This window comes from Pelodiscus sinensis, chromosome 19 (genome assembly GCF_052426305.1).
Source record: "Pelodiscus sinensis isolate ZL-2025 chromosome 19, ASM5242630v1, whole genome shotgun sequence".
NCBI classification, from domain to species: Eukaryota; Metazoa; Chordata; order Testudines; family Trionychidae; genus Pelodiscus; species Pelodiscus sinensis.
This window is the reverse complement of record NC_143070.1, coordinates 32,430,843-32,447,714: the sequence shown is the minus strand read 5'-3', so window position 1 is coordinate 32,447,714 and position 16,872 is coordinate 32,430,843. Positions and strand designations below refer to the sequence as shown.

The 16,872-nt window shown below is 56.9% G+C and overlaps 1 protein-coding gene and 2 non-coding genes across 3 annotated transcripts in view; 1 reads left to right on the top strand and 2 right to left on the bottom strand.

Annotated features, from left to right (window-relative positions):
* LOC149523058 (uncharacterized) overlaps window positions 1–16,872 on the bottom strand; it is a 224,171-nt gene that overhangs the window by 76,782 nt on the left and 130,517 nt on the right.
* On the bottom strand, window positions 4,374–4,447 carry TRNAT-UGU (transfer RNA threonine (anticodon UGU)). The gene has a single exon. It is a non-coding gene; the product is annotated as a tRNA-Pro (tRNA).
* On the top strand, window positions 16,161–16,233 carry TRNAV-AAC (transfer RNA valine (anticodon AAC)). Its single transcript has one exon. It is a non-coding gene; the product is annotated as a tRNA-Val (tRNA).

Sequence of the window (16,872 nt, the reverse complement as noted above, 5' to 3'; positions counted from 1 at the left end):
ACTGAGCAGGGTCACTCCACTTGTGACCTAGGGAAGTTCGGGTCCTCTGCGTGGGAACCCGCCCTGGGGACATGGGTGCTCCCCTTGACTCGGGCCGGCCGCGGCGAGGCCCCACATGAATTGACTTCCTTCTGTCCACTCGCTGCACCTCTCCAGGGCGACTGTCACAGGCCTGTCCTTGGGGGTCACACCCGCTCTTCCGCTGGCCTTGATCTCTGGCCAGGGTCTCTCGGGCTGGGGCCATGAGCCCAGCGAACCTTCTCTGGACAGCCAGGGCGGCTTCCACACCCGATGCTCCATCTAGGGGGGTCTTTCCATCCCATAACTCTCTCAGCAAGCCCAGAGGCTCCTCTATCTGGGGTAGAGACCCCCAAGCCACTTTCCTACTGTCTTGGGCCTTCCCACCCCTCTGGCAGGAGTCACAGGACCAGCAGTACCACTGCACGGCTGTAAATATTCCTGGCCAATAGAAGTGTTGGAGCAGCCTCAGCTGGGTGCTCTGGATCCCCCGGTGGCCCACCACGGGGATGTCGTGGGCCAAATACAGCAGCTTGAGTCCATACTTTCGGGGGACGACCAGCTTCTTCCCCTGGGGGGAAGCCATTCCCGGAACAGGAACCCACGCTCCCGCAGGAATCTCTGCTGGCCACCTCTCCCCTGGGGCTGAGCTGCACAGAGTCCAGCCCGGTCCCTCAGCCTCTGCAAGGAGGGGTCTGCCTGCACCTCAGCCTGGAATTCAGCCACTGAGGCAGGGATCGGGACCTGTTCTCCACCTTTGCCTAGGTCCGGAGTCCCCGCTTTGCTGGACCCCGTGTCCACTGGGATGGGACCCTGAGGACTCTGCCGGGAGTCCTTCCCTGGACCCAGGTTGCTAGCCCCCCACTGGTTCTGGCTCTGGGCGGTGGTTAGAGCCCGCTGGGATTCACGGGGCCACTCCTCTAGGTCATTCCCCATCAGCACGTCGGGGGGCAAGTGCGGGTGCACCCCCACTTCCTTGACACCTTCCTTGGCCCCCCATTTCAGATGCACCCGGGCTACAGGCACCTTAAACAGGGACCCGTCTATGCCCTTCAGGGTCAGCTGCGTGTGGGGTAGTATCCACTCTGGGGCCACTATATCGGATCGGGCCAGCATCACCTCCGCCCCCGTGTCCCAGAAACCCGTCACCTTCCTACCATCCACCTCCAGGGGTACGAGGCACTCGCTCCGCAGAGGCCGTCCTGCCCCCACCCAGTACACGGAGAAATCCGCCTCCTGAGAATCAGACCTCCCAGGGGAGGTGCACTGAGCATCCTTCCCCTCTCTCTGAGCTGAGGTTTGCCTGCCAGCCCCTGCCTCTGGGGCAGCCTGCCCTTCCTCCCGCCCCCGCCAGTTAACCCTGGAAAGTCCCAGGTCCTGGGACCTGGTGCACTGAGCCCTCTAGTGGCCTTTTTGCCCACAGCAATGGCAAGTTAGGCTTTGGGCTGTCTCTGTCCAGGCCCTGGCTGGTTCTCTGGGGCACAGACGACCTGTTCCTTGGGTTCGCCTCGTAGTTGACTCTCTCCATCGCTCAGCTGAGATCCGGTCTCTGCGCGATTCCCTTTCTCTCCGGGACTCCCGTTCACACACGGACCGGCTCTCCGTGAACTCATCCGCCAGCCTCCCGGCCTCCTGGGGGTTCTCTGGTCTCCGGTCCTTGATGCCCACGGCCTCAGTTTGGGTGGGCATACTTCATAGAACCTCTCCATCAGGACCAGCTTGAGCAGCTCCTCTGCGGTCTGGGCTCTGACTCCAGACACCCACTTGAGGCCGTATTGTGACAGGCGGGAGGCCAAATCCACATAGGTCTCCCGTGGTCCTTTCTGTACCCCCCGGAACTTCTTCCTGTACATCTCGGGGGTCAGCCCGAACTTGTGCAGCAGGGCCTCCTTGACTCGGTTGTAATCCCCTGGCTGTAGGTCCTCCAGCTGACTGAGCACTCCGGCCGCTTCCTGGCTCAGTGCGGGGACTAGCTCCTGCAGCCAGTCAGCTGGGGGAACCCGTTGCAGTCCACAGGCCCTCTCAAAGGAGCTGAGGAACCCGTCTATGTCACCCAGGTCCTTCAATTGGGCCACCACGAGCCTCTCCAAGCGCCTGGCAGTCCTGGGACCCTGGGGCCCATCCGCACTTGGCGCAGCCGGTGCCCCGCCGGTTCTCCTCTCTGCCATGGCCAGCTCATGCTGTCGCTGCCTCTCTCCGTCCTGGCAGTCCCTTTCTCAATCTTGGCGCTCCCTCTATCGGTCCTGGCAGTTCCTCTCTCGGTCCTCTACTTCCAATTCCTTTATCCACAGCTGGATCTCCAGCCGCCGCAGCTCCGCTGGGCTGGCTCCTGCCCTAGATGGGCTACGGCTTGCAGGCCTCCCGGGAGATGCTCTCTCATCTCTCCAGTGGGTTCCAGCGCTCCTCCCCCTCTCTGAGCCTGACACACTCTCAGGGGGGGTCTGGCTGCTTCCCCTGGGGACAAGATCCTGGCCCTGTGGCTGGTCATTCTCTTCCAGCTGGGCAATCAGCTGGGCCTTGGTTGCTTTCTGCACAGGCAAGCCCCTCTCTCTACACAGCTTCACCAGCTCTGTCTTCAAGAGTCGGGCGTAGGCCATCTGCCCGCTGGGCCCCTCGGTGCAGACTCACCAGTCTAGTGCTGCAGCGCCCCACGATTCCCGGGAACTGCTTCACTCTGTCTCCAGCACGCCTGGCTCCAGGGCTCTTGCTTCTACTGCGCCTTGTCGCTCGCCGCTGGGAGCTCCATCCACGGGGTGCAGTGCATCCCGTTCCTGACACCAGTGTGAGGATGCGTTGGGGTCCCTTGCCTCCTGCACCCCCGGAATGGCACAAACAGACTCCACCAGCCAGTGGAATTGATGGTGGTTTATTGCTCCTCCAGGATACAGCATAGCACAGATGTAATCTGGTTACAGGAACTGGGGGCTAAGAGGCCTCAGTGCCCCCCTTGAGATAGGGGAATCCCAGCCCCCTCCCCAGTTCCTTCTCCCCTGCTTTCCAGCCAGGAACTAACTCACACTCTTCCATCCCTGCCCCCCAGCCAGGGTAGCATTCCACGTTCCTTTGTTCCTCTCCATGGGGGTCAGCTGGCCAAACCAGTTGGGATACCCTCTTTGCATAATGACTCATCACTTGTCTGCTCTGTGGAATGACAGACAGCAGCCAGAGAGGTAGCAGGTTACCCCCCACTAAGTCACAGCGGGTCAGAGAGGGGATTGGGGGAAAGGTCCTGAGTCCTGGCTCCCAGCTACGCACCTTGGCACAAAGGCCAACGGCCCCTGCACAAAGTGCAGTTCCAGGGGACACTTGCCCAGTGCTGAAACATCTCACAGGTAACATGGCAAAGAGGAAGCCAAAGAGACTCTACACCTACCAGGAAACATCACAACTGTCAACCAAGGTGGGACTTGAATCCACAATCCCTGGTTTAAGAAGCCATTGCTTTGTCCATTAAGCTGCTGGGGCACACTAAAGATAACAGAGACAGAAATTCTCTCTTCCAAATGCACATTCCTCAATTTTTAGGTGCCAGATTCAAGCCATTGGAAGGAGCCAGAAACACAGGGGGGGGGGGCTGATCACACCCCTCTGAAAACCAGCTCTCAGGAGGCACCTCCAGCTGCCCCAAAGGGTGAAACTCAACACCTTGACATCTCATCTCCCTCCCAAAGCCAGAGGCTTGTTCCTACAGCCACAGCCTCAGCAGGGAGCCGCACTGGCGCTCACTGCTCATGGGGAAGGAAGCAGGTCCCACAGGGGCTGGGGCCGGTGAGGAATGGGCAGTTCTCACTGAAGGGGAAGGATAAAACGCAGCCACGTTGCTGAGGGGAGGTAGAGTGGCTGGGGCTGGGCTGGCGGCATTGTGGGACAGCCCTGGGGGAGCTCTGCAATGTGACCCTGGCTCCCAAGGCAGCAAGTGCAGAATCCCCCTTGGCGAGTGTGAGAGGCTCCGACTGGCCTGGTCTGAATCTGTCTGACGGGCTGGATGACCCCGATGCTAGAGTGTCAGAGCCCCTGTCAACCGGCCTGTGTTTGTCCCCTCCCACAACAGGCAGGGTAGGGCCCACGCTCCCAGCAGGGAGTTACAAGCATGTTTCTCGTACCAAGAGCACTGGGACGACCATGGAGCAGGACTCACTGGCCAGTGTGTGGTACCCAGGGACTTACAGTGGGAGTCAGAGCCCTGCCTGGCCAGTGCCAGTCACCTCTGCACCTGCTCCAGGTTTCTGGTTTCCTTCTCCCTAACGAGCCTCCCCAATCAGCCTTTTCCTAAACCAGCAGTTCCATGTGTGGCCAGGGGAGACCTCTTCTGTGTCCCAGAAGGACATAGGAAAATGTGAGCAAAGGCCACAGCAGGGTACCACTGGGACTTAAACCCAGAATCTCCTGCTTCCAAGACAGGTGCTTTAGCCAACTAAGCCATGGTGCCTTCTTGAGACCACTTACTAAAACTGTTCTATTCTATGGTCCCAGACAACACCTTTGACTCCCAAAGTGCAGCCAGTCCCCATTTCCCTCCTGCCCTGGCAGTGTCTGACTCCCTGGGCACAGAAGGCTACAGCTCAGTGGGCAGAGGCTCTAACATGCACATCTCCCCCAGCCGCTGGGACTGTGGAGTTGGCCTTGAGATTTAGAATTACTGGGGAAAGGGAAAATTGCAGCAAACGCTAATCGTCTGGATTGTAAGCCCTTGGGTTTCACAGTTTGGGTTGGAGACCCCAGGTGGGGGCCCGGCCTCCTTGGGTCAGTCCCTTCCTGAGGGCACAGAATTAAGAGAGAATTCCTTTGTCCTGTAGCAATCCGAATTGGCCAACGAGCAAGTCACAAATTTTTCGTTCACATATAAGTACAGGAGAACAGTCTCTTACAGTAATGATGGCCAAGTGGTTAAGGAGTTGGCTTAGAAATCCAAAAGTTTTTCCCTGTGCAGGGTTGAATCTTGCTCACACTGAGGCCTGTGTTTTGGTCACACCCCTAACAAGGGCAACAAGGTTGACTGCCAGCTGTTTGCACATCTGGACCCAGAAATATCCTGAGCCTTGGTTCTGTGGGCCAGTTTCTTTTCAGCTCACGGCAAACTGCCTCCCAGCTGTAGGTGAGGCTGAGTGTGCATGAAACCAGCGGTGCCTGACCAATGTGTCTGCTTTTCCTACCATCCCTCCATCTGTACCTGGAGTCGGCTTCCTTCAGTTGAACTTTGCCTTGTTCCCACAGCAGGAAGCCAAAGGGAGCAAAGAGCAGAAGAGCAGGATGCTGGTGGGGGTGTGCTCTGGGTTTGATTTAGTGAGTCTTAGTTTGACTGGCTGAATCAAGTTCCAGAAGATTGATCACGGCAATTCCTCTCCAGCTGGACGTGGTTCTTGTTCTTCTGTACAGAACAGCCAATGGGCGTTCAGATCTCAGCCTTGCTCAGTTGATGGGAATAGAAACCAGATACCCAGCAGGTTTGAACTGGTTTCAGTTGAGGGACCCGTCTGCCTGGTTTACATGCATTGGCACAAGAACACACGAGGGGTTTGCTGACATTTTAAGAATCCCTGTACAATAGAAATCCATGATTGACACACCTGGAGGTGCAAATGTTTCACTTAGGATAATCAACTTTTTAAGGGGGCACTTGACATTGAACCAAGGACCTCTACAATTGGCACTCAAACACTACCACTGAGTTACACCCGACAGTGGTTGTACTTTTCAGCCCAGTGTTGGGAACCAGTGTTGGGAACTTAGCACCTGGCAGCACTGCCTGCAGGAGCAGATTGTCATCCTGAAGCAGGAAGACCAGGAACTGGCTCCAAGGCAGGGTTACGACACTTACGACACTGCTAGAATCCTCCTCTTCATCCTGGAGCTACAGGTCATCAGCGTTGTCATCCTGAAGCTGCAGCTGCCCAGGTGTCTCCCTCACAAACTCCACAACCATAACCATCCTTGGACAAAGCCGTGGTCCCACTGCCTCATGTCAGGGGCCTCAGCAGCGCTGGGGGGTGGCTCCAGGGGTGGCTCCAGGGGGAGAAGCTGGTTCAGGGGAACTTGAGCTGCTGGGCCACTGAAGAAGGCCCCAAGCAGCAGCCTCTGTGCAGGGCACACACGCTCCAGGCCTCCCGGTCATATTGAGTCTCCCCATGTGGCTTGGGCTCCAGAGCCTGCCCCCCAGCTGGTGCCTTGAGGTAGCCACTGCAGCAGCAGGATTTTGGGCATCAGTTGCCCTGCTTTTGAGGACAGGAAGCCAGGCCAAGGCCCTTTTAGCCACTGGGGCTGTGCAGGCTGAGCCTCCCCCTACCACATCTCTGCCCTACTTCCTGCAAAGCTCACATTTTTGCTTGTTTCTGCTTCCTTGTCCCTAGCAGGCAGCCAAAGAAAGGGAAGTCACCAAACCGAAGATCCCTGTGGTCAGCATGGGGCTTGAACCCATGACCTTGGTGTTATTAGCGCCACACTCTAACCAACTGAGCTAGCTGGCCTACAAAAAATGCAGCTCACCAGTGGCCCTTTCAAGAAAGGCGCCTCAGGCAGCAGCAGGGACGTCTCTGAAGGAACGTCTGGCAGCTGAAGGGATGTCTCTGCAGCTGCCAATGGCTCTTCTCTGACAGGGCCACTAGCGACTCACTGTGACGTGGGCTGGCTCGTCCAGCTGGTTTGAGGGTTGGTCAAGGTGGCTGGCGGCTGGCAGACCCAGGACAAAGAGGCAGCCGGAATCTCTTGCTGCCAGCACCTCCCCTCCCAGCTTCTTCCCTGCCAGCAGCAGCAGAGTCCTGAGCGCTGCCCTTGACACCATGGGACCAATCTCCCCTCACTCAACTGGACCAAGCTGTTGCCCAGCTCATGCCCACTGGGACCTGTTTTACTTGGTTTCCTTCCACCCAGAGCCCCCTTCTTCTCCTGGGCTGCGAGGAGCATCACTGGGATCCTTTCTCATATCCCAGCACAGGGCCATCTCTCCAGTGACAGGAGACGGGGCTGGTTTCACGATTTCTTTTAGCGCAGCAGCAACCAAGGGGAGATGGAGGAAAATCAACCCCGTTGGCAAGCTTTGTGTGACAGGAGGGGTGTGAGCTGGGGAGCCTGCCCCCCCAGAAAGGGCATTTGGGGCTGCTGGCTCAGCTGTTTAGAGCTTGATGCTGATAACGCCCAGGTCGTGGATGCAAGCCCCATGCTGGCCACAGGGGTGTCTGGTTTGGTGACTTGCCTTTGTGTAGCTGCCTGCTATGGACAGGGAAGGAGAAAGAAGCCCTGGGAGGTGAAGCAGCGGGAGGGAAGCAAGGAGCAGAGTGTCAGCTGCCAGCCGAGAGTCACAGGTGCCCTCTGCCTCCTGGGACCGCCCCTCCCTGAGCCGCCAGCCCCCTGTCTCTCACCGTGCGCCCCTTGGGGAGTCCACTCGCTCTGGGCTCCGGGGGCCTCCCGCTCCCACAGGGAATGACACAGCCCTGTGCCCTAGCCTAGAGCCACGCCCAGCCCGTGTGAAACAGGAGGGTTCATTGAGCGTCTGACACAGCACAGGGACCCAGGCAGGCAGCAGGGGCTGCGGGTGAGGAGTGAGGGCACCAGAGAGGGCAGGGAAACAAGTAGCACCAAGACTCTTGCCACCAGGGTCTGGCCACCCGACTCCCTGCCCAGGCTGCTGGGCCCCCGACCACTTCAGCTGCCAGGTCAGCCCGGGAGCTAAGGCAGGAATGGGGGGAGGAGCCAGTCAAACTGCAGGTGGCAGGAAACACCAGTCTCGCCTTCCTGGGCCGGGCACGACGGCATCATGTTTGTGACACGGCTGCCAGACATCCCGGACAGTTAATAACCAGCTAGAGGGGTTTATGGGTAGCTCAGTGTGGGGAGCCTTAGATGAAACATTTAAAGGTCCCTGGCTCAATCCCAGGCTTTGCCATGTCTCTTGGTGCAGCAGGGCCCTCTCGGGTCCCCTTGCCGTGCTAGTGCCCTGTGACATCCCCTCATCCAACTTGGCCACAGCCCCGCATTGGAAACTCCCGTTCATCTGATTAACCCCCTTCACTTCCTTGGCTCAAGTCCCCTCCCCCTGTGCGTGTGGCTGGCAGGGGTTAGTAGATGGATCCATTCACATGCAGCTTCACTGAAACCCCCCTTGTTGGCCTGCGCCCAGGTCAGTCTGTGTCACTGGCTCAGGGGTTTCTCTCCCCAGCGCACTGCAGAGAAAGCCCTTGTGTGTTAAAGGGCCACAGGGAGCCCAGAGCAGAGGGAGCTGAGATTCTAGTCTCATTGATCCCCTCAACACCCACACACAGTCCCAGCCCCAACCCTCCCCCATCCCTAATCCTGTGCCCTGACTTCTCCACCCTTCCACGTCCTCACCCCTGCCCTGAGCCCCCCACCACTATCACACACTCCCCAAATCCCCACCTTGAGTTGGCCACATTTTAATTTTTTACAGGTACTGTCCTATCACAACCCCTCCCCCAACTTCCTGCCTTGAGCCTCCCCCCGCCCAAGGGGTGGTGCCCAATAGAACAGGCCCTGTAAGAAATGTGTCACTTTCACCCCTGGGAGCAGCTCAGCCATGCAAAGGGGCTGCCTGGGGCAGGACATTAGCCCTGGAGGGCAGGGGTGGGTGTGGCAGTGACATCACAAGGGCTTTTTGCAGCCCCTCAGCTTATTGGCTAATGGAGGTTGGGAGGTGATGACCTCACAGAGAGTCCATGACAATGGCCAGGTGGGACAGGCTGCAGGGCAGGGGCCATCTCAGAGCCCCCCCCATGGCTTTGCTGCAGGGAGTCTCCTTCCTGAGAGTTGCCCTTGAGGCCTTTTTGAAGCCTTCTCCTTTCCCACGACTAACTGACCTAGAAGGCCGACGTCCGTGTGGAGAAGGGAAGAGCTTCCAAGAAGGCTCCACTTTGTTCAGCAGGGGAATTAGCTCAAGTGGTAGAGCGCTCGCTTTGCATGTGAGAGGTAGTAGGATCGATGCCCACATTCTCCAGTGGTGGGGACAGGCCACTTTTCACTGGCAGAGCCAGCCAGGGGGCTAAGTTGATCCAGTAACCCTACTTACTCTTCCCAAAAGCCAGCCATGCTGGGGCAGAGAGCTACTGGAGACAGGCTGCAGGTGGGGCAGAATTAGCTCCACGGGAAAAGTGCTGCCCCTGTGCATAGAGGAAGCAGGATTTTTCTCCCACCTGCTTGAGGGGCTGGACCCTTCCCTGCTGCCCCAACTCTTATTCCCACCATGCACTTTGTGCAGGGGCCAAGGCACCTGGCTGGGAGCCAGGACTCAGGACCCTTTCCCAAAATATACGAATCCCCCCACCCCCAATCCTCTGTTCTGCTCTCACAGGAGGCACAATGATTCCCACAGCACATGCCAAGGGCTGCAACTTAACTGTGGTTGTGTTATGCTTAAAAAAAGCATCCGGGATTTTTTTCAGAGGGATAAGGCAACACGCCACATTTATTGAACATACACACATTAATCAATGTTTATCATATGCATATGACACATCACACTCATGCACTCTCACTCACACAAGCACACTCCATCTAGTTCCGTGGTCACCAACAGGTCGATCGCGATCTACTGGTCGCTCACAAGGCCTCAACCAGTCGCTCATGAGGCGTCCTGTCTGCCCCGCCCCCATTTCCCTCCCACCCCCGAGAAGCTCCCCACTACTTACCTCAAGTGAAAATGGAGGTAGTGTCGGCTTCCTGGGGATGGACAGAAGTCCTGCAGCTTAGTGCCACTTCCGGTGATTCCAGAAGTAGCGCTAGCTGCTCTGCCGGGTTTACTGCGGGAGGGAGCATCGGCTCCCTGCACCGCACAGGAGGGGTGAGTCAGCCCCGCGGGAGGCACGCAGGGGGGTCCCAGAGTGCGTAGGGTGGTTGGTCCCGGGGCAGGTGTGCACGCAGGGCTTCCCTGCATGGGGGGGGGGGGGTTGGCCCTGGGGCAGGCATGTGCGCATGGGGTTTCCTTGCGCAGGGAGGGCGTCGGCCCCAGGGCAGGCACACACTGGTTTCCCTGGGAGGGGGGGAGAATCCTGGGAGGAGGGAGATGCAAGGGACTCTCTGCCTCCACTGGCATCCCACTCCCCAACCCCCACTCCCCAGCCACAGAACTCTGTCCCCACTCCCCTGGCTCTGCCAGCTGAGCTATTGAAGCTCCTCTCTCCCTGCTGCTTTGTCCATCCTGGCAGGAACAGAATCAGGGACTCACCCAATCAGGCCGGTGCCCAGTAACCCCAGACAGACGTGCACATCCGCACGCTGGCAGCAGCTGTTGTGGGACTCTGCAAATCCACCACTAGACCTGAGTCCCCACATGCCAGGCAGCCCTAGGGAGGGCTCTGGGGTCTCAAGCAAACAGAGTCTGAGGCGGGGGGGGGGGCTCTCAGAGCACAAGGGGAGTTGGGGGGCTAGTTGCTGGGCTGTGGGGTGAAGCAGCAAACCAGCCCCCTCTTGTGGGGCCTGTGAGTGTTGCTGAATCTGGGCCCCTGCGCCTGGGCAATGGCAAACAAAAGGTCTGGGGGCCACACAGAGACCCCGCTGGGCTGAGCAGGAAGTGGCTGGGACTTTGCTTTGTCTTTGCCTGTGGGCTTGTCTGTCTGAAGCCTGGAAACCTCCTGGCTCCTCAGACCACTGGTCGGGATGGAGCGTTACAGACGTCGGAATAATGGAATTGCTGTGTAGACACTCCCATTGTTATTTCAGAATAATGACGGTTATTGCCAAGGAACGCTGCTGTGTAGATGCAGCCTAAGAGAAATGCTGAGCAAGGGCTCCTACAATGGCAGGGGAGATGGGGAAATGAGGTCACCTCGCTAGATATAAAACAGATGATGTGTCAGGAGTGGGATTGGAACCCACAGCTCCATTTGGAGACCAGAACACCCAACTAAGGGAAAGATAGAACCTTGAGTTTGGCACTTTAGACCACTCAGCCATCCTGACACTCATGCAAAGACCTCAAATTCAGTTTTCTTACATGTGTGAGTTGCTCGGGGAGGCTGAGGGAGCACCTCTCTTTCCCCACTAAACAGCCGCTCTACAGCACAGCTGGGTTTATCCACAGTCACCCTCACGAGGTGTTTTGCAGGGAGCTGACAAGAAGCGGAAGAGGGGAAACTGCCGGCCGGCAGAACTGAGGCTTGGGATTCTCCTGTGCCAGGGAGTCTGTGTCAGTGCCTTTGGGGATCCTGAGCTGGGCGGCTCCTGGGCTTGTTGGCTCCAGACCAGGGGTGTCTCTTCTGCAGGGTGATGCTTGTTCCCGGGGCTAACGCTTATCCCTGGGACACACTTTGTGCAGGGACCATTGGTCTTTGTGCCACAGTACGTGTCTGGGACGTGGGAGTGAGGAACCTGCCTCAAATAGACACGTATCCACCCCCCGCAGTGCTCTGCTTGAGACTCCGGAGCCCTGGCTTTGACTGGTGCCTGGCACGTGGGGAATTAGATCTAGGGGGAGATTTCTAGAGTCCCACAACAGCTGCTGCTCACATGCAGATGTGCACATCTGTCTGGGGTTACTGGGCACCCAGCCTGCTTCCTGTCCCTGCCAACCTGGGCAAAGTGGCATCACTGGCTCAGGGGTTCCTCTCCTCAGTGCACTGCAGAGAAAGCCCTTGTGTGTTAAAGGGCCTCAGGGAGCCCAGAGCAGAGGGAGCTGGGAATCTAGTCCCATTGATCCCCTCAACACACACACACAGTCCCAGCCCCAAGCCTCCCCCACATCCCTCATTCTGTGCCCTGACTTCTCTACCCTTCCACATCCTCACCCCTGTCCTGAGCCCCATCCCCAACACACAATCCCCAAATCCCTGCCTTGAGCCGCCCACACTGTCATTTCTTACAGGTACTATAAGGTACTTTCTGTCCTATCACAACCACTCCCCCAACTTCCTGCCTTGAGCCTCCCCCAGTCCAACGGGTGGTGCCCAATAGAACAGTCCCTGTAAGAAATGTGTCACTTTCACCCCTGGGAGCAGCTCAGCCATGCAAAGGGGCTGCCTGGGGCAGGACATTAGCCCTGGAGGGCAGGGGTGGATGTGGCAGTGACATCGCAAAGGCCTTTCTCAGCCCCTCAGCTTATTGGCTAATGGAGGTTGGGAGGTGATGACCTCACAGAGAGTCCATGACAATGGCCAGGTGGGACAGGCTGCAGGGGAGACTTTGCTGCAGGGAGACTCAGAGCCCCCCATGGCTTTGCTGCAGGGAGTCTCCTTCTGGAGATCTGCCCTTGAGGCCAGAGAGAGAACGAAGGTCACAAGCACGACTGTGAGGAGGAGCCTCCTTGGAGTTTTCTCCTTTCCCTTGACTAACTGATGTAGAAGACAGACGTCCCCGTGGAGAAGGGAAGAGCCTCCAAGAGGGGTCCTGTTGCTACAGCAGGGGAATTAGCTCAAGTGGTAGAGCGCTTGTTTAGCATGTGAGAGGCAGTGGGATCGATACCCACATTCTCCACTGATGGGGAAAAATCCCCCTTACAAGGAGTTTTTGCAGCACCTCAGCTCATTGTGGGTGGGCAGGAAGCTGGGGGCAGAGCTGGGCTCTAACTCACTAGGGTGCGTCCCATAGCTCAGAATAAGCGATGCAATTGGGTAGCTTATTTCAAGTCAATTTTGAAATAGCTTATTTTGTATTTTGGTGCTGGCTACCCAGCACTTATTTCCAAATAAATCACAATTCCGATCTCTCACTCCTCACTCCTCGCAACATGAGGATTGCAGGGACGTCGGAATAGCGAGCCCGTTATGGTTTGAAATAAGGGCCTTGCTCTTAAGATGCGTCTGTGTGATATGAGCACCACGTTCTAAACCTCCGACCTTGCCGGCCCATGGGTGTCAGTCTCACAAGTGGCCCTTTCAGAAAGAAGCCTTAGGCAGCCGCAGGGATGTTATAGCGGCGAGGAGTCCTGTGGCACCTTATAGACTAACTGCGGCGTAGGAGCATAAGCTTTCGTGGGCAAAGACCCACTTCGTCCGATGCATGTAGTGGAAATATCCAGAGGCAGGTATAAATATGCAGGCCAGGATCAGGCTGGAGATGACGAGGTGGATCCAATCAAGGAGGATGAGGCCCACTTCTAGCAGCTGATCTGGAGGTGTGAATTCCAAGAGAGCAGAAGCTGCTTTTCTAGTTAGCGAGCCATTCACAGTCTTTGTTTAATCCAGAGTTGATTGTGTCAAACTTGAAGATGACGTGTAGCTCAGCAGTTTCTCTCTCAAGTCTGGTCCTGAATTTTTTTTTGCTGCAGGGACGTTACGGGCTCTGGAACAAGGTAGGTGAGGTAGCAGAGTCTTTCATGGGCAGGGGAATTAGCTCAAGTGGTAGAGCGCTTGCTTAGCATGCGAGAGGCAGTGGGATCGATGCCCACATTCTCCAACTGTAGCTTTGTTCTCATCTCTTATTTTCACTGTCAGGGGCTCAGTGGCCCCCTTCCTCTTCCTACCTGCTCTCCCAAAAGAGACAGGCCTGGCTCCCGTTTCTTTGCCACCCGCAATTGCCATGCTGCAAAGCAGAGTGGGGTGATACCAGGCTCTGTGGTGCACTGGAAAGCATGTTGGACGTTTAAACTGCAGCAATTTGTGTGAGCCCAGCTAATCATTCAAATGTTGTGGGTTCAAGTCCCACAAGTGTCACTTTAGCTGCTTTCTCATTTCCAGGATGCAGCTTTTACAGACCAGAGAATCCTTAGGGTGAAACCGGGGTAGGTTTGAGTCCAGACCGTTCCCAGCAGACCCCAGTGAGGGTGGAGGAAAGGGCTGGTTCTTGGGGTTGGCTTTGGGGTTGTTCTGAAAGGCTGCAGGTGCTGTTAGATCGTTTTGTCCCTCCCTGTCTCCTACTAGTGCTGAGCAACACTCAGGCTGTGTCTACACTGCACTGTTCTTCTGCAAAAAGCTACGCAAATTTCAAAACTTTCTAGCACCCTGCTCTGCACCTTATGAACACTCCACCTTTTGTTCTCATGGAAGCGACTCACCCGAGCTGCCAGCTCCTCATTTCCTCACCAGCCCCTTGAGATTTGGAGCTCAAAGCTGGAGCTGCTGTGGAAGGAGGTGAAGCTACAGACGCTGATGGGGGACAATCAGTGGGCGGAGGGTTATTTTTTCTTCTCCCTGGGCTGATGTGGCTAGAACTGAGAAGAAGAAAATCCTCTTCCCTTCTCCTCAGAAGATGGAAATTGCAGTTGGTTCTCTCTCTGGTTCTACTAAAGCTGGACCCCAGGACTAGACTTTTTCATTCTAAAACCCTGGTGAAAGCTGAAGGTGAATTGTTTGCAAACTGCGAATGTGAGTTAAAGAAGGGCATCGCCCAGCAAGGGGCTTGAACCCTTCACACAGACACAGCAGGCCAGGGGGTTGTGCACCTGCAGTGGCCCCTTCCTACTTGGCTTCCTACAAAGCTGGGGTGAAAAATTGCTAGACCCCCCCCCCCCCAGCCCTCCCAGGCTAAGCCATGGCAGAGGTAGCAGGATTCACTCCCATCTTCTCCTGCCTGGGCCCTGGTGCTGAGGGGCTGGCCCCTTTCCTGCTGCCCCAGCTCTTATTCCCACAATGCATTTTGTGCAGGGGCCATTGTTATTTGTGCCAAGGTGCGTGGCTGGGAGCCAGGACTCAGGACCCTTCCCCCAATCCCCTCTCTGACCAGCTCACACTGTCTGGCTGCCTCCAGCACAGGCTGAGCTCAGGGGCCAGGCGGGTGACCTGCCCTGCAGCTGTGATGGCATCAGGCCCTTCCCGCCCCCCTGCTCGGTCTGGAGATGGAGCTCCAGGGGCCTCAGACACCCAGCAAGAGGAACAAAACTCTCTTTGTTGAACCTCAAGGAATGGAAGCCAAAGCACCTGAACCTTGTAACAACCAGCTGAGTCCCAGAAGGTCCCACTGAGATTTGAACTCAGATTGCAGGATTCAGAGCCCTGAGTGCTGCCCCTTACACCATGGGACCTGGGGTGTGAAAGTGCAGTGAGCACCTCTGACTCTCAGCTCTCAGGCTGGCCTCTGCTCTCCTGGCTCCCTCCAGCTGCTTCATCTCCCAGGACTTTCTGTCCTGCCCCAGCTCTGCTGCTTTCAGGGCAAATCCCTTGTTAGGACCAGTCACACTCTTGGGTCAGTGAGGGCCCCTCCCACCTGAGATGTGAGTCACACAAAAGCCTCGTTTCCTGCTCCGTTCCCAACGCTGGATGCAAACACATGGTTGCTATGGGGGTGTAACAAGTGCCCCCTTAAAAAGCTCATCGATTGAAATGAAACTTTTACATCTCCAGCTGTGTCACACTTTGGGTTTCTATTGACCAGGGATTCTTCAAATGACCACAAACCCCTCACGTGCTCTAGTGCCAATGCACATAAACCAGACAAACCCGTCCCTCAGCTGGAACCAATTCAAACCGGCTCTGTGTGTGTGTCTGGTTTCTGTTTCCATCCATTCGACAAGGGTGTGATCTGATCTGGATGCCCATTGGCTCGTCCTTACTCTCCTTTGGCCGTGTCCTGCAGAAGAACAAGGACCTGGGGATGAATGGCCACAATCGATCTTACAGCGTTTGATTTAGCAAGTCCAACTAAGACTCACTAAATCAAACCCAGAGGCCACCCCCACCAGCTTCCAGCACTTCTGCTCTTTGCCCCCTTTGGCTTCCTGCTGTGGGGACATGGCCAACTCCAGCTACGTAGGGAGGGATGGCAGAGAGAGCGGACACTTTGGAGAGGCACCACTGGGGGCTGCCTCCCTCACCTCCCCCACACCCAGCAGCTGCTTGGCCAGCTTAGTCACGGGGCTGCTCTCTGGGACGTCACTCCCAGCTCCTCCACCTGTTGCCATTGCCCATCCCAAGGGAGGGGGGACGAGAGTCACTCTCCATGGTTGCAGGAGCTGCAGAGGTGGCACTTGCAGGGTCTCTGGGCACTGACACCCCCAGGGAATCACAAGGGCACTTGGCGCTGGCTCTTCTGTCCCAGCAATTGCAGTCAGAGCCCTGCCTTGCCAGTGCCAGGCACAGCAGCCTCTCAGGGGTTAGGGTGGAGTCCCCAGGTGGGGGCCCGGCCTCCTTCAGTTTGGTCCCTTCCCGAGGCCACAAAACTGACAACAGAGAATTCCTTTGCCCTGCAGCAATCTCTGTTGGCCAAAGGGTTAGCAACCGAATATTTGCCCAAGTTTAAGTGCAGCAGCAGAAATCACTGCTAAGTGTGTTTCTGTGGTGTAGTGGTTATTACATTTGCCTAACACGCAAAAGGTCCCTGGTTCAAAGCCAGGCAGAAACAGAAGGTCCTCTTATTGAGGTTCCTCTGGGTGCCCACAAGGCAGTTCCAGGGCTTGCCCCCTGGTGCAGGGCTAGGTGGCCTGTGTGTTGGCTTTCAGGAGCATGTGGGAGAGCTAAACAGGTTAGGATGAGATGGGAGGAGGAAGGGTTGGGGCTGAGACTTCTCAGAGGTGCCTTGCCTGGGACCAGCTATTGCAGTCAGAGCCCTGCCTTGCCAGTGCCAGTCACAGCAGCCTCTGCACCAGCTCCAGGCTTGTGGTTTCCTTCTTCCCAACACTCCTCCCCAATCAGCCTTTTCCTGAACCAGCAGTTCCATGGGTGGCCAGGGGAGGCCTCTTCTGTGTCCCAGGAGGACCAAGGAAAATGTGAGCTGCCACCGCACATGAAGCCCTCGCTGCTGCCGGAGCCACTCCCTGTGCTCAGCAGCCGGCTGCTAGCATGTGCAGGCTGGGATACTGTGTGCAGCCAGCCTGCACGTGCAGGATATGATGTAGTGCGTTGTGAGCAGAATGGCATGGCCCCATTCCTGTCTCCCTTCACAGGCTGATCCAGTGGCCGAAAGGGGCTGTGGCTGCTGCTGACAGGGAAGAAGCTGGGAGGCAAGGTGCTGGCAGCAAGAGATTCCGGCTGCCTCTTTGCC